The 24,356-nt window shown below is 50.8% G+C and overlaps 1 protein-coding gene across 1 annotated transcript in view; it reads right to left on the bottom strand.

Annotated features, from left to right (window-relative positions):
• The window catches only part of ZFHX3 (zinc finger homeobox 3), a 243,190-nt gene extending 219,141 nt beyond the window's left edge, over nucleotides 1-24,049 (bottom strand). Inside the window, exon 1 of the mRNA XM_082676097.1 lies at nucleotides 23,978-24,049. The gene's annotated coding sequence lies outside the window, so the exon portion shown is untranslated. The remainder of the gene's footprint in view (nucleotides 1-23,977) is intronic.
• Nucleotides 24,050-24,356: the final 307 nt, after the last annotated feature.

The raw sequence follows: 24,356 nt of genomic DNA, 5'->3' as shown, positions 1-24,356 counted from the left end.
CGAGGGGCCCGGCCAAGCTCACAGCCATCCCTCCAGTCACTCAAGGCATCCCTGACTCCACCTCTCCTGCCCCACACCCCACCTTCAACATACATTCAAACGGTGACCGCCTACAGTGTCCCTCAAAATTTCATGTCCACCCAGAACCTCAGAATGTGTCCTTATTTGGAAATCGGCTCTTTGCAGGTATGATTAAGTAGAGGTCATACTGGATGAGGGTGGGTCCCAAATCCAATGACTGGTGCCCTCAGAATGGAAGAGGACACACAGGGAAGAAGGCCATGTGAAGACCGAGGCAGAAATTAGAGGGATTCAGCTACCAGCCAAAGAAGGCCAAGGACTGCTGGCATCCAGTGGAAGCTAGGAAGGACCCTTGGCTAAGCCTTCAGAGGGGCCACGGCCCTGCTGACACCTTGATCTCAGACTTGGAGCCTCCAGAACCGTGAAAAAACAAACTTCTGCTGTTGTAAGCCACTCGGCTTATGAGTCTTCGCTCTGGCAGCCACAGGACACTAACACCCCACCTCGCACCCCTGCGTGGCGAGGGCCCTGGCCAGAGCCGCCTCTTGCCCAGCTGGCTGCAATTATCTCCTTCTGGTCTCCGTGCTCCCACCCTCCGCCCAGCATAGCTGCCAGAGGGAGCCTGTCCAGTGCCAGCCTGGTCACGTCACTCCTGCGGACGAATCCCCCCCGAAACGGCCACCCGGCTCAGAGCAGAGGGGAAAGCCTCGCAGTGGCCTCTGAGGATATACCCCGTCCCCTTCCCACACCCACTCCAGCCGCGTGGGCCTCCTGCTGCCCCCCAGACACGCCAGGAGGCTCCACGCAGGATTTCTGAAGGAGCTTCTCCCCGTCCAGAACTCTCTCCATCACTTACTCCCTCCAGCCTCTGCTCTCACGTCGTCCCCTCCCGAGGCCCTCCTCACCTGCAAACCGCTGTCCTCCACGGCACTCCCTCTTCCCCTGCTCGGCTTCTTCTCCGTAGCATTTAACCTCTTTTGAAACACTGCATTTTTCTTACTAATTACACGTACTGAGGGAGCAGAGAGAGTATAAGCTCCATGGAGACAAGGATGGTTCCCTCCCCGACCGCAGGAGCGCCAGCACCCAGAACACTGGAGACGTCCTCAAACGTTTGATGAAAAAGTGGACAAAAGGTCAAGGGCAGGCAGGAGCCTGAGGCCAGAGGCGGCCTCACAGTGGAGCGCAGCCCCGACCCTGGGAGCTTCAGTGGGGCCAGCGGGCCGAGCGGGAGGGGCTGGGCTCACGGCCACAGGGCTCCCAAGTCCTTGCAGGCAGGTAGAAAATGCCAGGCATCGAGGAGCCACTGTAGGCTCCTGATCAGGAGAACGAGAGGAAGGAAAGAGGGGAGGGTCTCTTGACCTTGGCACTACCGACGCCTTGGGCTGAACAGTTCTTTATGGGGGTGGGAGGCTGTCCTGCGCACTCTAGGAGGCTTAGCCGCACCCCTGGCCTCCACCCACCAGATCCCGGTAGCATCTCCCCCCACGTTATGACAATCACAAGTGTCTCCAGACATTGTCACATGTCCCCCAGGGACCAGGGGAAGGGAAAATTGGCCCCTTTGAGAACCACTGCAATAGAGTTTCTGTGGTAATGTGTACACAGAGTGACCCCAGAAAGCACATATCTACAAGGACCAACAGGGAACAGAGGTGAGCGAGCTGGCCAGGTGTAAGGTACACCTGTGACAGGGACCCACCCTGACGACCTAAAAAGCACACGTCCTTTCTAAGAGGGGCAGTCACTGCTCTAGCTGGCTTTTGCCCTCAAGGTCCGAGAAGTACCAAATCCCCCCCCCTTTTTTTTTCCAGGAGAAGGTTCGAATCCAGATTTTTATGTTGAAATATGTCTATTTTTAAAATACCATAGGTGCTGAACAAAACTCATCTCTAGGCCAGGTTTTGCCTGCAGGCCACGACTTTGAAATCTCCAGATAGAGGCTGCCTGGAGGCAGAGGATGGGTGGACGGGAGATTCCTCAGAGCCTGCAGGAGTTCAGCCACAAAGGGATGAGGCCCGGACTCGGCCTGTGGGAATGAGGCTGAAGAAAAGGGCCACGTCCCAGAAACTCAAGTGGAAATGAGATAAGCACACACCAGGACAACTCCCCAGATGTTACTAAAACACAGGTCCTCACTGCAGGTGTCAGAGTAATAGCTGCAGACTTGGGAGAGTCTCCGGCAGATGAAAATGAATGCACGAAGTCCCACCCTTAATTCCACAAGGCGTGTGAGCCTGCACCTACGTGATCCTAAGCCTTAAACCCATCCTGGACAAGGCCAAGGCCTCCCCACCTTCACACTGGTCAGGAACCGGGATGGCCACCTGCGTGGACCTTCCCCTGCCTTTCAATCCACCCAGACCACCAGCCGAGGAACAGGCAGCTGGAGATCAACCTCCCCCAGGAATTGGGGCAACGTCACCGGGCTGATGAGAACGCTTCCTGCCGCCCCTGCCAGGTCCAGGCACCTTCCGGACTCCCTCCCATGATAATCTGGACCGAGAAGGACCCCTAAGGCATCCTTCAAGACGGTCCCTCTGTGTTAAAGAAAGCAGGGCTTAGGCGAGGGTTAAAGTGAGCATCTGAAGTTTGGTGGAATCACAGCTCAGGTCCACAACCTCAAAACCACCAGGCGCACGCACTTCGTGTTGCTTTGCCCCCACCTACGCTGATCCCAGAGCCTGGAGCAACCAGGAGGAGGTCGCTCTGACAACACACACCATCGTGTCGGTCCAAGGCAATGTGAATTCATCTATGCTAGGCGGTGACAGAAAGCAGAAGAGCTCTGAGTGACACATCCATTTCTGGACAGGCCCAAGGTTGGGGGGTGCGGGGAACGACACCAGCTTTCTGTAAACGGGGTAGAATGACCTCCTTTAAGTGCCATCATCTTCTCCAAGTTATCCTATAACAAATCATTACCATAATTAAATAGCATCGTCCGCGGCATGGGGCATCACCAAGAGCAGAGGCACAGGCTGCCTTGATCGGCGTCAGATGATGGGTCTGATCAAGGTCACTGGAGAAAAGGTAAAGAGGCCCCTAATCTCACTTCCACGCTGCTCTGCTCTGCTTGAGGTGAATGGAATAACTGAGTCTTTGGCAGAGGAAGGAGGAGGCTGGCTGAGCAGGGGAAGAAGGTAGGAGAAGGGAGGGACAAGGAAGGAGTGAGGCAGGACAGCCTCCCACGGGCGGGACCTTCCACGTGAAGGCAGCAGACTCCAGGGAGTTACTGGCCGGTCTCCACAGAGCCTCACGCTATCCCACAGGCCTGGGCCTCCTCCCCCTGCTTTCCCTCCCCCACCCACAGGCAACAGCACCCTCCACGGTGACAAGTGATAGGGTTTGAGATTCTCCAACCATCACAACACAAGCCTCATTCTCCCTTCACCCAACCAGCAAGAAGCGGCTGCAGAGAGATCCACGTAAGACACACAGAATTCTCTGGGCTGGACCCCGAGGCATGGGGACAGGGAGACAAAACTCAGTGGCACCGGCGTTCAGGGAGGCCAGAACAGCCAGTGGGAGCCGTGGGCTGGCCACCCCCAAAGGCCTCCCAGAATCCAGTTGCCCTGATTTGCAAGCTGATTATTGGGAGAAGAATCTGGGGGTGTGACGGCATCTAAATGACTTGGCCATGTAAAAACACTAAATCAAGCAGCGGTACGCTTTGCAGACACACTCCACATGACTAGTTACAGAAGGATCCCAGCAGCTCTGGGGTCACACGCCCCTCTCCCCAGCCCCCCCACCAAGCCCGTGGGCACAGGGAGGCCCAGCCCCCTGCCCCGGGTACCACGGGGTCTCTCTACGCCCCAACGTGGCACCCTCCTGGCCTTCCCCCAGATGCCCGCCCAACTCCTAAAGACACTGCTCGGCCCTCTCCCTCATATGATTTCCTCATGTACCCATTTTAAGGAACCAACTTTTTTGTGAAGAAGAGGGGGAGGCAGTTCCCACATGCAGAAAACTCACACCCCAGGGAGGAATGAAGAGGGGACCACTAAGCACTTGTTGAAAGAAGACGCGGACAAGAGCCATTTGGAAGAGAAGAAAACGTCTCGTCAGCTCTGAAAGTTAAACAGGAGCATCCCCCGCATCGCTCCCCCGCCGGCCCCCAAGGTGGGAGGGCCCCGGGAATAAGCCGAGCTCCATTGTCGTTTGCGGGAGCTCCACCTCTGGGAATGGATTTGATGTCAAGTGTCAGCAAGTAAATTGCTATTGGCTTCTCAATAAGCAGCAGTAGTGAGCTAAGTGTTTCCCCGTATTGTGCGGGCTCTCACAGACTCAATACGGCAGTATTGACAGCACAATCACACAGTAATCCAGGCTCCACTAATACCTACACTTCCTCAATGAAAATACACTTTCCACTTGGACATCAGCCCATTAGCCTTGGGCTGGAACCTCCGGCCTCCCCCGTCCCCCAACCAGCCCTGGGCCCTGGAACTGGCATCTCGCCCCCGAACGCCCTGGCCAATGAGAACAACCCAGCCAGCATATTGTCAGGGCCTAACCTAAAAGATAAACAGCCAGAGACCTACATGAAAAGGCCTGCTCTCTCCATCTATAAATCACCGGTGAGAAGGAAAGAAAAGTGATCCAACTCTTTAAGGATAAAAATCTCAGCAGTCGCTGAGGAAAACTGATGTTCCCTTGCAAAGCGAAAGATGTTCACTCTGGGAAGATGCATGTCTTCAAGTTTTCAGAGAGACAAAGAAACTCAAACTTCACCCAACACAATGCAGGGATGAGACAAGCTCTAACTACCACGCCAGGTGCTACGTTTCCACAAGGCAAGTCCCCACATCCTAGCAGTCTTAGATAGATATACACGCTGAAGGGTCTGCTAATTTAATAATAAATACCGTGCAAACACAAGCTATTTTTCAAATGCACCTCTCACCACTTTTCATTTGACTTTCAGAACATCCTGGAGTACGCAAGAGACAAGATTTTATTACAGAGACCAATGAAACAGAGAAGTTAAGTGACTTACCTAAGGTCACACAGCTAGTTAGCAGTGGATTTGATATCAGAGGCTAGACTGGAGATTGGCAAACTTTTTTCCATAAAGAACTAGGTAAATATTTTCGGCTTTGTGGGCCGTTCAGTCTCTGCTGCAACTGCTCAGCTCTGTCACTGCAGCATGAAAGGCACCACAGACAACACGTCAACGAACAAGCTTGGTTGTTTTCCAAATGTTATTTATGGACACAAGTACAATTTTTGCATAATTTCATGTGTCGTGAGATAACATTCTTTTTTGGACTCCCCCCACCATTTAAAAAGGTAAAAACCATTCTTAGCTCGAAGACCATATAAAAACAGGCGTTGGGTCAGATCTGGCCTGCAGGCTTATAGTTTGCCGATCCCAGCCCACTGGGAGACTTGTAAATATCAAGAACACCACAGGCAAAAAGGACAAATCATTCTCAGGCTCATTACAACTGTAATAGTCTCGTCCACTGAAACTGCTTGACCATCCGCCACCAAACACAAACTCCAGCCCCCAAGGGTCCAACATCAATACAGCTGCGCACCCGTAACACGCTGGCCGAGTCTTAAGACTTCCGTAGAAGCACTGCCTTTTTATGGGAATTTGTGCACAAATTTCAAAGTTAAGAAACTTTCCATAAACGCACAGGGCACGCCCAAGCCAGTGCAGGAATAATATGCTAACTGCAAAAGGCACTTATGTCCAAAACCAGCACACGTGTATTTAACAGTGTCGTTAAATACAGTGTCGGGGTGAGTGGACCCCCCCAGCTCCCAGAAGGAGTTTCCGTCTCTCTGTGTTCAGTAAGAAGAAATGTGGCCAGAAAGGGGTTAAGGCCCTTCCAGGCTGTGATCTGATAAATGGCTGTGCAGAAAGCAGGTTCCCTCACTTTGAGATATGATGTCACTAACCTTTATTGATCCACTATCAGAGAACTTTGCTTATCTCTCTCCTGTGATATACTGCCCCTCCTGTGCTCAACTAGTGTTTAATACACTGCCGGCTGCCCCGCACTCCTCATTGCTCAACAGCGTGGCAAGAGGCTGCCACGGGGGCCAATACTTTACAGCCTGGCCTCGCCAGCACAAAAGACTCCCTACCATGGTGGGGAAGGCACGCCCGCCTCCCACCTCCTTCCCAGCTGCCAGGTCCCAGGTGCACCTTGACAGGGGGCCAGGGGAGGACAGGATGGAGCAGGGACCCTCTGGGCGTCTCCTTTTTGCCTTTTTTAGAAGCACAACTCCAATCCCTTCAAACTCCAGCTCCTCTTCCTCCACTGTGAAAAGACAACTACCAGCCCACCATGTTCACGAGGCAGAACGGAAGCACCTCTAAGAAAACCTCCCGTAAGAGAAACGAGCTCCTGTTTTTCCCTTTCCACAGTCAAGACCTCAGTCTACCAGGAGCTGGAAAACACTGTCCATCGAGGTATGGGACAGTCATTCAAGAGGAATCACGCCAGGACCAAAGCCAGAGGACATACCCAGATGTGGCCAGGCAGGCTCAGGTTCTGAAAGATAACAGCGTTCCACGGCCCGGGACAGCATGATGCCGGAGCCGCCACACATGAGGTTTGGGGTCCTCCCTCCCTCCTCCCGACCCACAGCTGGATTGGGCGTGATGCACAGCTCGTGCCACACCCAAGGGTGGGAGAGCCAGCAAGTGCCAAGAGACAGGAGAAGACTGTTACGCTGAAGGGCTGGCATCAACCTGCTCCCGTCCCCGCCACCAACCTCAGACGCCTCGGCCAAGGCCCCGCCTGTTGCCCCCGGAGGAGCCCGTGGACAAGACTTTGCGTCTCCCGCCCCATCCCTGCCAACAGGGGCCATGGGCAGCCAGGGAGAGCCAGCACGCCCTTCCACTGACCTGGGGCACCCAGAATTTGCCTAATTGAACATTAACAAGTTGCTACAATAAAGTTCCTCTATCCTGAGCTAGAAACCTTTTCGGCAACAACAACAGAAGTCTTGTTCCAAACCGCTCTCAAAGCCAGGCCTCAGCCTCGACAGGTGTGAACAAGATTTAAACACCTCCTACAATACAATGCAATCCAAACAAAGGGGAAAGTCAATCCCAACCTCCTGGGGTTTCTCCTTGTCTAACATCTTCTTCACTCACTCAGCCCAAGGGAGCCAAGTGAACGCGTGGAGAGGCTGTCTCCAGGCCAGGGCGCGGAGACCTAACCAGCCATGAAGCAGGATCCTTTGCCGCCCCCACAGCGGGCCACCAGTCCAGTCACCCTCTGGCAGAAGGGGAGGCCATTAACGCCTCACACCCAGTTCCTGGGTCCCCAGGACCCCCAGGTGCACTTTCCATCCATCCCTAAGTCAGCCAGCGGATGGACTAAGCTTCCCACACCACCTGACCCTAGCTCAGCTCTCCCATGTGAGAGGTAAGCAGAGGGAAGACCCCCAGGCCCTGGGGTCTGAGCTGTTCCTTCTCCTAAAGGGGATCCAGGCACCTCCTAATGCGTCCTCCTGAAGAATGCTGGGGAAGAAATAGGACTCCAGGACTGGATTTATCATTAAAAAATTTTTGAGCGCCGCTCGGGGAAGAAACACATGAGAAGTGTGTGCTGAGGAGGAATTATCCCTCCCATTGATTTTTTGCTCCGGAGTATTAGAGAGAACACAGCATTTACCTGGAGATTTCTTCCCGAAGTCAACCACATAAACAGGACTTGAAAGAGCTTATCAGACAAATGATCTGCTCCCACCGCCATCCATCGTGGAAAGTGGGCACCCCAGGAGGGAACTCGACGAGCCCCACTGTTCCAGGGTGACTGCTTGAAGCAGTTGTTATTGTTACCTGACTTCAAACGAGTGAATGAGAAGGCAGAGAGGGGAGTGGCAGAGGGGACACCACGGGTAAGAGTGACAATGGACAAAGAAGGGAATTCTCTCTCCCCTGGGCCTCTGCTCCAATGAGAACGCAAAACGGCTACAGAACAAAACCCAAAAAAGCAGCAAGAACATACGTGGGCCTCCAGCCATTTCTGTTTTGGGCACCCCTCCTCTGTTCTCTTCCAAACTCTTGGGTATCTTTTAAAAGTGACAAACACTAATAATCCAGCTTTTGATCCTAACTCTCCCTCTCTCTCAGTGCCAAGAGGAAAGCTGTCGGCATTTTTTTCAAGTGACAGAGAGCCAGGAAACATGCCAGGGAGACCCCCAATACCAGCTACTGTCAAGTTTCTCTACCTCCAAACTTGGGGCAAAGTCAAGGGTGAGAGTGACCTGCAGACTTGCGATAAAATGTTCGTGACCACGACGATGGAATTTGTTTTCCAGAAATTTTTACTAATGAACCTTGTAGCATGAAAACCCATCCCAGGCAAGGAGTTAAGTTGGCTCACCTTCCTCCATGGTCCCCCTTCTCCCACCTGATAAGCAGGCACGCGCCCCCAGGCCCGTGGAAGGACAGCGGCCTGCTCGCAACAACAAATAAAGGTTCAAAGGCTCAAGTCCCCTTTCCAGGTAGCTGGGAGGATGTAATTGGTGAGGCAGGAGATTAGAAATATCGGCAGCCTCTAAGTAAGACTTTAATTTACTGGCAGATCAATAGAGCCGGGGTTATATTGGCAAAGTGTCTACAGCTCTATTGACTCACGCAATGCCTCTTATCAATTTATCAGAAATCTGGAAGTCAGAAGATATTGTTTGAAGGGAAAAGAAGAAAAAAAAGAGAGAGAGAGAGACAGGGAGTGACAAGAGCCCGAGCAGTTAGAAACTGGGGTCCCCAATGACGAACTTGGTACCAAGAGTTTCTACATCAACCTGTCTCCTGGAATGGAAGCCAGGATGATGTGATGTAGAGTTAACGTGACCCCCGAGATGGCCCCTCAGCCTTCTCACATGATTCCATTTTCCATGAACCTTGGATTCTGGGGGGCGGGAATCCTACCAAAGCAGAGGCCATTTGTCTATTTGTTTGTCTCCGCAAGGAGCTACTCCTCCCTTTGGGGTCAATGATTCTTGCCCAGGTTGCAGGCAACTCACACGCACCTGTTTTCTTTTCATTCTAGTGCCTATCCGGCTCCGCCTTAGCCAGAATTCTTCATTTTAGCTTCTTTTTCACCAATCTATAAAAAAGATTTGCTTACGTAAAAGGGATATCTATCCCAGCATCCCAACCCTCTCAAGGGGTCGCGAAGTATCTATCAGACTAACAGTGGCACTTGGTCTCAAGAAGCATAGAGAAAACAGACTCAAGTTCCATCAACCGCCACACAAGGATATGCAAGTTTTCACGAATAATAATCTTCATTGGAAAGGGTTTTGAAATATCCCAGGTAATGGACAAAAATGCCAGGGAAGAAAAAGGTAACCGTTAACACTTCACCAAACCTAACTACCCACACCAATGAAGGGAGGACACAGGAAGACACGAGTTCCGGAGTGTTTCTATCAGATAGCTCCAGGCGGCAGGTCTTGAAGACAGGGCTTGGAGCATTCCACTCACCAGGATGCCAAAGGGAAGAGCGATTTTACTTGGTTTGGAGGAACCACGACCTGCTTTTGACAATCCATTTTGGCTCCTGCCTCATACAACAAATTTCTGCTTAATTGCTGTTTTGCATTTCGTTGAGACATCAAGTAAACAGTACTTAAGTGTTTCCAGACAAAAACAATAACTCACTAATGACTAAGGCACTGCTAATTAAAATGCCCCTGTGATGGCGTGACTGGACTCAGCGCCACCGCAGGAACAGAACTGCCCGGGCCTTGAACGCATGAACCAGAACGCAAACGTACGAGGTGGGGGTTGGGGGGACGTTCTGCTCCTTCCTCTGTGGGTCACGACGGTCCTCTGGTTGCAAAGAAGGGAGCCCCTTATAGGAACGGGGTGGGGCAGGGGGAGTAGAGTGGGAGAAGTCAGGAGTGGGGGAGTGAAGGTGCTGGGATTTCAGAAGGAATGCCAGCTCCCTAACAGAATGTATATTCTAGAACCTTGTGGGTAAAGTGACCTGGCATGACCCTCAAGACTTTGAGTTCCCATGATCTCCTGAAGAAAACAAAAATGTATGTGTGCCACCCCAGTAGGGGAGAAAATAAGATGTGTTAAACCGACCCAAAAGATCCTTCCCTAGAGACCACCATTCTTACAGGGAGGAGTTTCCAAAAGCCTAAGTTCCCAACTATGCTTTAAATAAGAAAACAGATTCAGAAAGAATGACACAAAGATATACGATACCACCTGATTGGTGCGAAAGTATTACTTTAACCAAAGAGTCAACATTCACAAGTGCTTTTGACAAAGTAGCGGGAACACGGAAAACTTCTCTTCCTCCCCAAATAAGAGATCAAAATAACTAGACTTCCCCTTAACAGAAGCCCTTCTCTCTGCTCTCTTCAACATTCAGTCTTACAGATGGAGGCCTCCCAAAACCACTCTTTCAATCTCAGCATTCAAAACCAAAAAGACAAGAAAAAGGAGGCGCCCGGAGCCCTGGGTTTTGCAGAGGACCTTATCTTCCTCTGGGCAGGTTAAAGACCTGCTAGTTAGCAAGGGAGTGGGTGGGGACAGTCATTGAAACCGCAGGGGCCTAATACCCATTTGTATTCACACTCAGACCCTTTAGGGATATAAAATCAGAGAGGTTGAACTGTTTACATTCACCTAATGCTCGAGTAAACAGATCAGGGCCCGAGTGCAGGGGTTTCCGGGCGGCTGTGACCAGACCCCCCTCTGTGCGGGGGAGCAGGATGGGGGAGGGGGAGGGAAGAAGGCTGCCACGGCATTTCTGTCACTTCTCCTGGACTGAAGACCGGTGGAGGCCAGGCTCCCCTTCCCACCCCACCACCCCTGTTCCTCCCCACCCCCAGGCCCGCGCCCTCCTTGACCCCGTGCGGCCCCACTTTGATTCCACCCACTGAGGCCATAGAAGCTTCCAGAAAAGTACAGGGCTTCCCTTGCTCAGGACTGCCAATGGGCACAGAGGAGAAGGGGGCTGGCCGACTTGCCCCAGTCGGGCCCAGCAGAGCATTTTAAACCACAAGGCCAAGACAGGGAGCAGCCCCTCCTTGGAGAGGGGACCGTGGCCACCAGACGTCACCTTGCCTCTCCCCTCCCCGAGGCCTGCCAGCGCCTCCACACCACCCACAGTGGCCCTGGAGGGAGGAGGTCAGAAAAGGAAAGGCCTTGCCACGAGCACATGGGGAAAGGGGTTAAACACCCAGCGTCAGACCAAGGTACAAACTTCCGACTCCCCCAGGCGCCCAGTCGGGGGTAGTGTCCCTCAACAATCATTGTTACCCAAGAACGACATCTTAGAAGAGACCCTCCCACACACACACACAGCTTCCCGCATCATGGGGCTGTGGCAGAAGTGAACCAGGAGCTGACCGATGTCCTGGCGCGAGGACTGACCATATCCTCTAAAACACGTACAGTTTCAACTTGACTGGGGGTAAAGAAGGGTGGGGCGGACCTGGCACTCCTTTTAAATGCAGATTTGAACTTTTCACCCAGGGTCAGACCACTGCACTCCTCCAGCTCCAGCAGAGGCCGGCGCCGGGGCCACACAACCTCACACTTTCACAGGTTTCTTCCTGCCTGCACAGGAGGCCGGCCCGTTGAGGGAATTAGACACCTCCTTCCCTAAAACCCCAAACCCACACCCGCCTCTCAGCTTACCAGGGGCACACCTCCCACTGCCCTCCCGGAGGAGGGCCTCGGATTGGCCGAGGCTGGCTGTGTGCCCTGGGCACCGCGATGGTGAAGGAAGATTGTTCTTATCACACGCATCGACTAAGGAACGCTGAGATCAATAGTGAGAAAACCCCAGCACTTAGCCGCCGCTCAGCAAGAAGGCGCATCCTCTGTGCGACAGGTTTACAGCTGCTCTCTCTGCCAGCAGAAGCCAGGGGAAAGCCATCCTTGCTGTTTTACTCATCAGGGCTGTAATGTCAGTAGGACTCAAGTCCTCCAACTTTGAGAAGTCCCTTCAGGAGCGAACAAGAGAAACGTATGAACAGCCTTAAAAAAAAAAAGTCTAGGGTGGGACTTCTTGCCTCTGTCATATCCCTTCCCTTATCCTCACGTGCAAGGCGGTTTCTGATTTTTCCTTATCACCCTTTGCCTCCCTCTTTCTCCACCTCCAACTAGAGAATACCACTGGCCCTGGAGAGTGAAAGAGGGCTCCACTGTGTGGCATGAAGATAATGTGAAAAATCAGAAATTCGAATAAACAGTAAGGGAAGAAGAGAAGGGGTCTTTTGTTGGGATTGGGGACCAGCAACACCAGCGCCTAGGCAGCACGGGAGCCTCCAAAAGACAGGCCTCTCCAAGCAACACACCACATCGGCCCAGGTCAACCAACCAGGAAGCCTGTGTGATGTCAGAGAGGACAGTGCACTGATTACCCACACGTCCAAGGTCCCCGTCCCACCAGACTAGTAAGCCACCACGGACAGGGTGGGACGGATGGTTTCCAGAAGCTCCCTGCAGCCATGCCACTCTGAGGGCACAAAAAAGCAAGGGGTGACGCGTAAAGCAATAAGACTGTTGTAAGAAACCCACCAGAAGTCACACAAATGAAGGCTGTCCTGCCCTCTCCCACGGGGTTGGGGCCACTTGCTGCCACTATGCTGTTCTTTCTTTGGAATGGCCTTCAAAGCCAGGTGGATACTTCCTCCTCCCACCTGCGTGTCAAGAAAGAGTTTAAAAAACACTTGCACAGCAGCATCACATTTTTTGCCTCCTAACAATCCCATAAGGATGTCAGCAGACTTGGGCGATTTTTACAGAAGAAACTGTGTCGATGCAGCCTGTACCCCTGAACCCCAGTAAATGGAAGCAGCTGGTCACAAGAGATGGTGGGTGACTCAGTTCCATCCATCGAATGCCTCAGAAGAGCTCAGGGCAGCATCCTGAAATGCCAGCCCTGCCGTGTCGATAGGCAGCCACTAGCCCCTCAGGAATACTGAGTCGAGGAAAGGGGGCTAGTCCGAAATGAGATATGTTTTAAGTATAAAATACATGTGGGATTTTTTTTAAGGATGCGAAATGTCTCATTCATAGTTTTCTTTATATTGATTACATGTTAAAATGATTTCAGATATAGTGGGCTACAGAAAATATAAATAAAATTAATGTCACCGGTTTCTTTTTAATATTTTTAATGTGTATACTAGAAAATTTTAAATTATATATGGAACTCCTGTACTGTATTTCTATTGGATGGTGCTATTCTAGAAACTCAGTCTGTCTTTCAACTTCAAACTCAGCCAGGAGTGAAGTGTTCTTGAATAGGACCGAGACAGAATTTTCCTGTCGATTTTGAACATCACCCCACTAAAGCTACAACGTACAGACTCCCAAGTGAGTCTAACTGTAATTGTGCTGAAAAATCTTAGTATCCAAATCACTTACACTTGCAATTTGGCAATGGCTCGGGGGGAGGGGGAGGTAGAAGGTCAGACGTGCATCAGAAGCTGGACAAGGCCAGTGGAGTGACACACCCTCTTTCAAAATGTTATCAGTTAACGTCTAAGACCAATCATCTGATTTGAAAAATAATACAAAGTTGTTTATTGTGGTTTAATACAAGGCTTGTCTCCTCCTCCAGCTGGATTTCTCACTATGGAGAGCAGAGTTCTCTCTTGTAACTGCCCTTCCCATAAAATATGCCCAGCAGGAGGCTGGTACCCAGCCGCAACCTCGGCCTCACATACACACACTATAAAATGGGAAGGGAAGGGGAGCAAGGGGCAGAGGACACAGACATGGCCCCTCTCCTATGAGACGGTGCCCATCCTACCACACGGGATCACAGGCCAGTCTCATTTTCCATGTAAATGAACTTTTTAGCCACCTCCTCAAAGAAGAAAAGCTGCACAGATGCGGAAGGCCCATCCTGGGGCACACAATTACAGCCATTTGCATTCCTCCAGCAGCAGGATTAGCACAGGAATGTGCTTTGCAGCTTTGTGGGGGGAAAAGGAGTTTAGGAAGAAAGGAATGGGGGGGGCTATTTCTCCCCAGTCTGTCCATCCAAAGCTCTGTGACACACTTCCACTTCTCTGAGAGTCAGAAAGTGGAAATAACTGCTGCTCAAGCTTTCTAAAGAGGGGGAAGGTTGAAACACCCAGGGAGGGGGAGTGAGAAGGGGGGGACGGCGTGTATTAGAACTGCCCCTCCTGGTGCTTTGATCCCCTCGGTCGCTAGGAGAAACCAACTTTTCTCCTTGGGTTAATCAAAACCAAATTACTCAGGAATGTGGCAGGACAGGTCTGAGCTTCCAGGTCCCTTTGTCTTTAAGGATTTAAAATGAAAAAATAAAAATTTTAGAGCAGATGGCAGTGGCTTACGGGACTGGTAACATGAAAAGTCTGAAGGAACCTTAGACCGCATCACCCACCCTCAGAAAAAAAAAAGTTATCCACAAACCTACTCCAATCTACCAATCAAGAGGTTATTTTTGTAGATAGGTCCAAAACTCGGAAGAACTTCCTATTTTATCCTTGTCGCCCCTCAGGAAAGAACCCCCCCCCAAAGAAATCTGTACCTAGTCAAAGTGCAAATAATAAATAAGCAAGATTTTGCTGCAAATACTGCAACCCGATCATAAAACGCATCGTGGGGAGCACAGTGCCCGCGAGCTCAAGATCATACATTTTCCAAGAACAAAGCTTGGGAGCAGTTTCAAGGTCCTTCCTTGGGATACTGGGGTAGAAAGGAGAGCATCCAGTTGTGGGGACTTCGTAAACTTTGGGATCTCTTTAAGTTCTAAGAAAGGGAGCGCTGAGGGAATGGCTCAGTGCAGGGATCCCATCGGGTGTCGGAAGATACCCCTGGAGCACCTGCTGTCCAGAAACGGCCAGGAACTCGCCACCCAAAGCCGCCCTGTTCACTAGCAAAGCGTGCCGGGGTGTGCTGGCCGGCCCAGTAACTCTAGAGGCAACAGGAAAAGGCTGACTGACCTCAGAGATGAAAGAAACCTGGGGCTCGGGGCTATATTAAGGACTCCACACCTCCTGCCCTGGTCACATCTTGGGCAGGCTTGTGTCACCGTGCAAGGGGTGGGCCTGCACTCCGGGCTACTGGAAACTCTACAGTGCAACGCCCAGGGGACGTTATTATTTAGGGACAACAAGGAGTGACACGTCCCAACGCACCCAGGAGCAGAAATATGAACGGCTCTCTGTGCATTAAAAAATGCCACTAAGCTTCACTGCAAAACCTGACCAGCCCCCGCTGCCCTCCCCCGTCCAAAAAAAGACAAAATAAACAAACAGAGCACCACCAGTTAAGCTACAGAGCCTGGACTCAAAAGATAAAACGAGGCCAAGGCACAGGCCTGACTACCAGCTCGCCATAAATTGTAACTGGCCTCCCACCTATGGTTATCTGGGAGGTTGCACTAAAAGTAACTTTTAAAATACTCTTCACCTTATCTTTAGGCCCAGTCAAACACACACATACATCACCCGTCTTAGATCTCTGCCATTAGTGTTCCATTTAGACTTTCCGAAACAAGGTCATCCCAGTAGGCCCTTCCCCTGTTTCCGGTCACAGCTGCGGACTTTCACCCCCTTCTCCAACAAAAGGGACCTTGTACACAAAATTAACCCGAACCATTAGTTTGTGCGGTGTGAGAGAGTACACTGAGCCCTCGGAATTATTTATCCTCCTCCCAGGCCCGGCCCAGGGTGCTCCCCCACGGAGGCCGGGGGAGCTTCCCTAGAGATTAGAGGCCCCGCTCCCTCGGCCTCCACTCCACACAGCTGCATCTGGGCAGCCAAGGCCCTACGCTGCAGAGAATAAACACAAAGCCTTTTTTTTTTAAGGAAAGAAAAAAACTTTCTCCCAGACTCAGGAACTGTAGAAAATGGTTTGATCCCACAGCTGGAAAGGGCATGAATCATCCTAGATATTGTTGAGCTGTCCAATATGGTGGCAGCCACCAGAATGGTCCTAGATAGGGCTGAGCTGTCCAACATGGCAGCCACTGCCCATACACTGCTCCTGAGCTCTGGAAACGGTGAGTCCCAACTGCTGAGCTGAGAATGTTGTGGGGATACTGTGGATTGTGCAAAAAAAGACATTTTAAACTTCATTCCGCCTGTATCTTTTTACTTTTTAGTAACGTGATGCCTGGAAAGTGTACAATTACATATGGGTTCTATTTCTATGGGCTGGTCCCCCAGGGGATGAAAATGTTACAACCTCAAACACCAGCCCATGACCATGCCCTAAAAGGAAAGAGTCTTAATTGTTAGATGCTAAAAAGACCATAAAATTAAGCAAATGGCAACATATTGATATCAGCTATGTCAAATCACTATCTCAGAGGATGCCTGACAAGTATGTCTAACTTGTGGAGGTGGGAGGAATCTGCCCTCTTTTTATCCAAGAGAAGCAAATGCAATGTCTATCCCAGTGGTTCTCAACTGGGGGTGGGGGTGGGGGGGGCAATTCTGCCTCCCCAGGAGACAGTGGCAATTCCGGGAGACATTTGTGATTGGGAGTTGGGGGGCAGGGGGGCACTGCTGGCATCTGACCTGAAGAACTGAGGGACACCCCCCAACAAAAAATTATCAAACCCAAGTATCAACCGTGCCCACACACAACCGGGCAAGGACTAGATGAGGTCCACGAAACCACACCTTTAAATACTCAGATTTCCAGGGGCGGGGTGCTGGAGGGGGGCATCCCTTTGCCAAATGGCTTCTCCGCAGGGCTCAGGATTGGGAACAGGTCTCAGTGGTATTCACGATGTGGGAAAATGAAAGTAATGATAAAAATGTTAAAACTATATTCACTTTCTCACCAGACTGAGGACTGAGTTTCAAGGGCTGAAGGGTCTGGGCAGCTGTGTTTCAGGCTACTCGGTAGAAAATGGGGTTTAAAAGCTCCGTGCAATGTGAGCCTGACCCCGCACTGCACGCAGGGTGACGCCTCTCGCGGACGCTCCGAATTGGGCAAGCCACTGGCATGTCCAGTTCCCCAGCCCAGACCACAGAGGTTCCTGCGCCAGGCGGCAGAGCAGTGAGGGAGCTGTGAGCGGGCCTGCAGGGACAGGAAGGGGACAGGGCAGCGGACGGAGGAGGCCAAGACAGGAAGAGCTCCGGGATGAATGCGAACAGCCCCTTTCGCGGAGCCAGGCTGGGAGGCTGTGCAGGAAGGTCGGGGGGGGGGGAGGGGAAATGATAATTAACTCAGCAAGTTGATAGTATTTGCATATAAATGCCTCCACAAATCACGACAAACAAGCCAGGACAAGTCAGGCCTATTAGCATATACAAGCCAGCCCGGGAAGGCCTCTCTAGGTGGGTCATTGAGTGGGCTGCTCACTTCGAAGGCCGCCTGCTAGCTTGGGGGGCGGGGGGGGGGGCTAAGGGGGGGGACATGTGAGGGGAGGGCTGGGGAGGATGGGGACACTGTGTCAATTTCAGACCCTTTCACTCCTGATCGCAGTTGCAGGATGTCAAAAAGAGTTGGCTGTATTCCCAGCCCCTAAGGGAAGAACAGAAGAAACACTGGACCTTTTAGTTTCTTTCTTCCAGGGTGCTGGGAAACAAGGGAGCCAGGGCCGTCGGCGGGAACAAAAGAAACAGAAAGGAAAGGACATGCGGATGGGAACTAACATTTGTAGAGAGGCTACCGAATATGCACCGGGAAGACTTGTTTTCTATTTCATTTCATTCCCACTTTTAGGTGTGAGGTGCCCATTTTGCCCATTTTACAGAGAAAGGAAGTAATAAGGCTCAGAGAGGTTGCATGGTGGGTCCACAGTCACTCCGTCAGGCTGGAACAGAGCCAGACCCTACGCCTACGACCCCAGCAGAGGGGTCCCAGACTGGAGCAGAGTGGAGACCAGAATTCCCAAAAAGCAGGCTCATTTGATTCATCTCTGCTTCTCCCAGGACAACAGAGTGTGGACACCAGCACCCCCATTTCAAGGGCTGACTCATGAGCGGCACTCTGATCCTGACCTGAACCCTACCCTGCTGTATTTTGTCATTATCTCATTTCTTTCACCAATGAGCAAGGTCGCACCTCCTCCAATCAGACACTTAGGAGTTTGCACCAGGATTTCCTTCATCAGACAATATCTCCAATGTCTGGACAAACACTAGATTCCCCAGCAAGCGAAAAATAAACTGACAGTCCTTTCCCAAAAGGTGTAAAAGTTCTCTGCTTTCCCCAAAGATACCTCTACCTCTGGTTTCACACCTGTTGCAGGAAAAACCAGCTTCACCTCCTCTTTGAAAAAGTGGGGGAACCCTTGGAATTTTCACCCCTGCCGTCCTTTACCTGCAACTACGTTTTAAGAGCGGTTTGAAAGAAGCTGCTTTTGCAGTGACATCAGCCTTCTAACACACACTGAATCCACGGGCCTCTTCTTTAAGCGTCCACAAGTTGACCTGACGCTTTAGCAACGACACAGATGTTGCACGGGGAACCACGGCGATGTTACAGGGAAAGCAAAAACCACTCCCCCTACCAGCCAAATGCACATTAAGAACCAAGGCCCTGAGCCAAAGAGCATTTTAGGAAGAGGGCCTGAAATGGTGGAAGAGGCTTACATTGTTTCTTGAGCAGTTAAGAAAAACTGTTTAAAAGAAAAAAAAAGACAGGAAAGTTGCTGAGGAGGAGAAAAAAGACACACACGTGTTCTTTAGCCTATTTTCCCTGGACAAACGTGTCAGGAAGAGAAAAGCGGTCCAAAGTAGGCCGCTCAGAGACCGCAAGTGTGGAAAGCAAGTAAGCTGATGGCTATACATATGTACTTTTTATAGGCTTACAGGAGTTTAAACTCTTGAAAAGAGCTTTTGACATACTGAATCGAGACTTCCTATCTGAACAGGGATACATGAGACTTTGGGGGGAGGGGCGGATGCGGCCTGAACTCAAGTATCGAATTAAGCCCCCCTGTCTTCATTCAGCTCATCTGACTCTGGCCTCTCCACTAAGGAGACTCAAAGAAGACAGAGAGCTGGCTGTGAACTGGAATTCTCATATGGAAATGCAGAGCCTACAACAGAGATGTGCAAGGGCAACAGTTCTCATTCAAAATCTAGCTCAACCAATAGACTCCCTGCAGAATTCTCCTCCAGTCACATTCCTGGATAAAATCAGGCACAACCAAGAACCCAGCAACATTGCTTTTCTGCCCACCACCAAAGACCCACAAGTGGTTCAGCCCTGCTCTATGGCTAACTCACCCCCCCCACACACACACACACACTCACTCACACACACAAAGAGTAGGAGGTCTGAGCAGTCACCAACTCCTGCCTCCAGAAGCACACAAGGGGGGGCAAGTTTCACTCTCAGATCAAAGGTTTGTGGCCGAAATCACTTTCAGGACAGTGCGTGAAATCGGCAGCAGATGAAAATTCCACCGTCTTTTCACAGCGTCCGATGGAGCCAGTTTTCCCAGTTCAGAGTCTGCCTACAGATGACAGAAGATACTCCACAAACTCCCAACTGTTGCCCCAAAAGACCCACTTAAAATTAAAGACAAGATAATCATGTAAGAAAGCCTTTAAGGCCATTATGTGATTAGCAGAATAGGAGAGAGGGCTCGGGGGTTTCCCCATCTTCACGAGGAGCAGCCTGCAAGGGGGGTTTGATGGCTTCAGTTCCAAACCTGCAGCAGCCAGAAGGGGCAGCGGGTGGGAAGGGAGCACGTGTTTTGCATACCCCACTCCTCCCTTCCCTGGAAGCCTCAGACTGACTTCACGGAGGGAAGAGGATGGAAAAATCTTGGAGGCGGCACATGTGTTAATACCAAAATTCAAAGAATAAGCAGCTGAATCACCTAAGACACCCCCCCCCACCCCCAGGAGGCCAGCTAAGGCCTCTCTGGAGGGGTACACATCAAAACCTCCCGTGCATTAATCCTCGTGTTGACAAGACTGCATGGCGACCCTCCTGTGGGAAGGGAGAAGGGCTCACCCAAAAGGCAGATTAAGCCCAGGCATTTTGCTAAGAGGCCCTGTCCGGGATTAAAACCAACAGCACAGAAGTCTTATTCTGAAATGAAGTCAAATTCGCCACTTAGCAAACTTTCTGTCTCTTTCCCTATTTTTATTCACACCCTTACCCTTGCAAAAGCAAGAAATTCCAGGAATTAAGGGTGAAAGAAGGGCAGAAACATCTGACGAAAAATCACCTTTAAAAGTGACAAGTAAGCCAAGCCACCTTCCTTAGGCAAAGAATTCTCTAGAAACACGCCCGTCACTGCTAGACCACTCACTGCCTTGTCCTCACCATCTTGTCCCCTGCCCCAAAGAATGAAAACCAGAAAAAAGCATTCAGGTTGTCTCACTGCTTCTGAAGCTTCAGCACGATACTGCTGTCAATTCCCCAGTTCCTGTCCATGTAAGAGTCATTTACTTTATTAGCTAAAAACAAAACAAAACAAAACAATCCTCTAACATCTGACTGTCAGTTCACACATGTTCAAAGAGAACAATCTGGCAGCCAACTTTAAATCATATAGAAAAGAAATCTGACAGTTGTTGATTTTGTAGTTTTCCTCCTTAATCTGGATTTTGAGAGTGGCTTGCCAACGAGCCAAGATTTTTGCCTGGGTCTCTCCCTTGGGGCAGTCTGACTCAATCTTAGCTTCTGTGTGTTTGTTCCTCAATTGGAGCACTCTAAGGACTCAGGACACTGCTTTGAACAGAACAGGAACCTTTTAATATTTGATTGAGATTAGCTCCTGCAAAGGAATTCCCTTATCTGGATTCTATTAAAACTAGGTCTCCATTTCCCTGACCACAGCTTCGAACCCAGACAGAGGATGGTAGTTCCGAGCTCTGCTGTGATTTCTAACCACCACCCTTACAACCAAAATCTCATACCAGAACATTTCGAGAGCCCTCTGCAGCTCACTGTAATGGAATCTGCCTTCACGTTGTATTTTTACAGTAACGCCCCTATCCTGGTTAATTACAACAGGCCCAAGCACTACAGAAATGGGCCAGGCTAAGAGCAAGCAACCATCTTAATAACAAATGCAAGTATAAACCACAGCACATACTGTACTTCTCGAGGTTACTAACGTTTAGCATCAGGTGCATTATCTTTGTAACACAGGGAAATGTGAGACGGAGCTTGCAAGTTTCTTCAGGCCAGAATCACCACTGCCTCCCCTGTAAGAGGAGGACACAAACCCTAAGCTACTCTAAAGAGTGGGTGGAAAGACAGTTCACTTTCTTTCCCTTAGAGCTAGTCTCTACCCTTTTATAAAATGTTGCTTAGTCACTTAAACATTTACTTCTTAACATGAGACTGTTGCAACCCTGCAATAAAAATTATTTCTTAGATAAAGATATGCTTTGGGTCCTGGAGTATGTCTAGCCTCTCACACTTAACACTTCAGAAGCAAAACAAAAAACAACAAAAAAGCCCCAACGTGCAAAAGGAACAACAGCACACAGTGAACATAAGGACATGCTCTCTGGACACCACTTGTGACTAGAACTGAAGGAACCAAGTTAAATCATCACCAGTCCCAGATAAGATTTTACTAGTAGCCTGCAATCACGGATTTATTCTAATGAACTAACAACCTTTGGGTCACCCAAGGTGAGCCAGTGCTGTCCTGGGAGTGTCTACTAATCATCAGTTAAAGTCATAATGATGAAAACCGAAATCTTGCTTCGTTTAGTGCCTTGCCATTGGGCAGTCCAGTTGGCACAGAGCTGATACAGCAGTTAAATCCAACCCCAAAACAGCAAGAAGGCAGGCACGGCATTGTCCTGTTGGGAAGAGCCAGAGGCCTGCTGAGGATACTGTTTTATTTGGGTTCTTTCCACTCTCCCTGAGTATTCATTTGTGCAAATAAAAGATTTAAGGGAAAAACCAAAATTAAAGTTTCAGGTGGCTGGGGAAGCAGCTCAGATTTTTTTCTATTTTGGAAGAGTTAGCAAGTGTTTCTCAATAGTCCCCTGTCAATCAAAACTGTTCTCCAGAGAACTGGAAAATAGCAGCTCTATCCAATAGAAAATGCAGCCATTTCAAAAGAGAGTTGGCAAAGGGAGGTGACCCATGTCATCAAGACAGAAGGTCTCCAAGTCACTTAATTCCTTGTGATTCCAAAAGGACTGATTTTAAAGTGTAAAAGTGCTTGCTTCTGCATCTGCCCCATGTTGTTAAATAATACTTGCGTAATTAAATAAAAGAACAAAGTGTGACCCTAGCCCATTCTGAGAGGCACTTACACGCTCTCTGAAAACATGCTGGAAACTAAACGCAGACAATCTCCTTAGTCCTGTAATTTAAGGAAAGGGGAGAGGAAAAGTTTCTCTTGGCCTTCATAGCCACACGCCTCTGAAAGGGGGCCTTCGAGGTCTCCACAAAAGAGAATGAACACAAATACAGGTGTGCAAACATCCAGGTATGTACCTCTCTCCAATGACCCTATTCTTGAAACCCTTAAATTATTTAGAACCCCAGTCTCCTGACTTCCCTCACATTCCGCCACCTCTGTTCCCTAATTGCTTTCTGGGTTGGGTAACAAGAAGGAATCAGAATCTCATGCCGCTAGTGGCTGTTCTGCTAACAAGGAACAGGCCTGTGTTCCTGGCCTCGGCTTTTCTCGATCAGGTTACCCTGGAAGGTGTATGTTTTCCTCTCCAATGTAGTCTCTGCCCGCTCACTCAGGCTTCCCTCTCCAGCCCAGCCTACTGGAGCTCGTGATTTTTAGGGTTTCCCCTTGAAACCTATCCAGAAACCACAGCCATTAAAAGAACATGAAGGTTTGACACCTCCTGAATTTAGGAATGAGGGGACCCCAGGGGCCAACTCCACAAACACACCTGCTGCTCGACGGCAAAGAAACGAAGTTCCTCAGCTAGCAGGAGCTCTAAATTATACTCTATTTATTTAGTGACCTTTCCCCAAGGATCTCAAAGCATGGGAATGAAATAGGATGACCTGTAACTTTCTCACTATCTACCTTCAAGGCTTAAGGTTGTTTTCCCCGCTTTGCCGTGATGCATTCCACCACGCAGGCCCCAGCCTGAGGGAGAGGCCTTCTCCCTGTGCCCAAGTGGGGCCAACCGTCCTCTCCGAGGTTATCTGTCAGTGGCTTTTAGAGTCCTCAAGGCCAGTTAAAGGACACAAATGTAGGGCGGGGGGAGGGGGGAGGACCCTCTTGGATTCACCTGCTAGCCAGTTGCATTTAAACCAGTTTATATACCGTGCACCACTGTGCCAGGCAACGCACTCTTGGACTACACCAGGCATGGGCTGTGATCTTTGCCCTCTAGGCATTTTCCCATCATTATAACACAGGTATATCCAAAGCAGAAAGGACCATTTTCCAGAAAGTTCTTTTCCCTCTAGCCTTCCATGATTACTTTTTTTTCTGCTACTGACCTAACTTGGGCCTTCCTCTTCTTTTAACAGGGCAAACGTCTCAGCTCTCCCTCTTGCCCACCCCCCTCCCCACGGAAATGAACGCTGCTCTGTTTTTCCAGAGTGCCAACAGACTCAAAGTTGAGGGTGGACAAGTCGATCTCCAAAGGTGTTTTCCAGCTCCCAAACTCTGATTCTCCCTTTAATTACTCCCCAATAACCCCGTTCTTCACATTGTTTCCAACTGGCCAGTGACTTCTCTCGCGATGAAAAGGGTGCATTTTTAGGCGGAGGAACTCAAACTTGTAAATGACACCAGCACCGAAAATATTCAGAAGGCAGGAACTAATCCAAAAGCAAAATAAGGAAGGCCGGAGGGGGGGTGGGGTGGGGAGGAAAGATGGAAGGAAGGGAGGGAAGGAGGAAGGTCTGTACTCTGTGCCCAGCAGAATTCAGAGGCTCTCGCCCCAGGTCGGTTCCAATTGGAGTCCTAGTAGTTCAGGTGCATCCAGCCTGCCCTTCCCCCACATGCCCCAAGAGAATGGGAAGTTCAGCCAAGACTCGCAACACCTGCCCGCAGCTCCAGGCCGGCTGCGCGGACCCGGAGGGCGGGCGGGGGAGGGAGGCTGCACTCACCTGGCACACAAAGGCTCCGCACACCTCCGGAGGGAGGAGGCACTCGCGGGTCCGGGGGCCGAGGCAGGCGCGACAATGGGAAACTCCAGCGGCACCCGAGCCCCGAACTTACCCACCCCAGGCGGCCTTTTCCCCACCTCCCGCTGCCCCCGGGGCTCCGAGGTGGCTCTGGCTGGGTGCGGGGGGGCCCGGGGCAGGGGAGCGGGGCTCATGGTGGCGGCCCGGGCTGGCAGCCGCCCCTCCCCGGGAGGGAGGGTCCCCGGGCGCGCGGCGGAGATTCACCCACGGGGCGCGGCGCTCGCGTCCCGGTCGCCGGCCTGCCCGCTGCCGGCTCGGCCGCCCGCCCGCCCGGAATCGCTTTATGTAAATGAAGCTCAAC

This window comes from Grampus griseus (assembly GCF_964374135.1).
Source record: "Grampus griseus genome assembly, chromosome: 19".
Classification (NCBI taxonomy): domain Eukaryota; kingdom Metazoa; phylum Chordata; class Mammalia; order Artiodactyla; family Delphinidae; genus Grampus; species Grampus griseus.
This window is presented reverse-complemented; position numbering and strand designations above follow the sequence as displayed.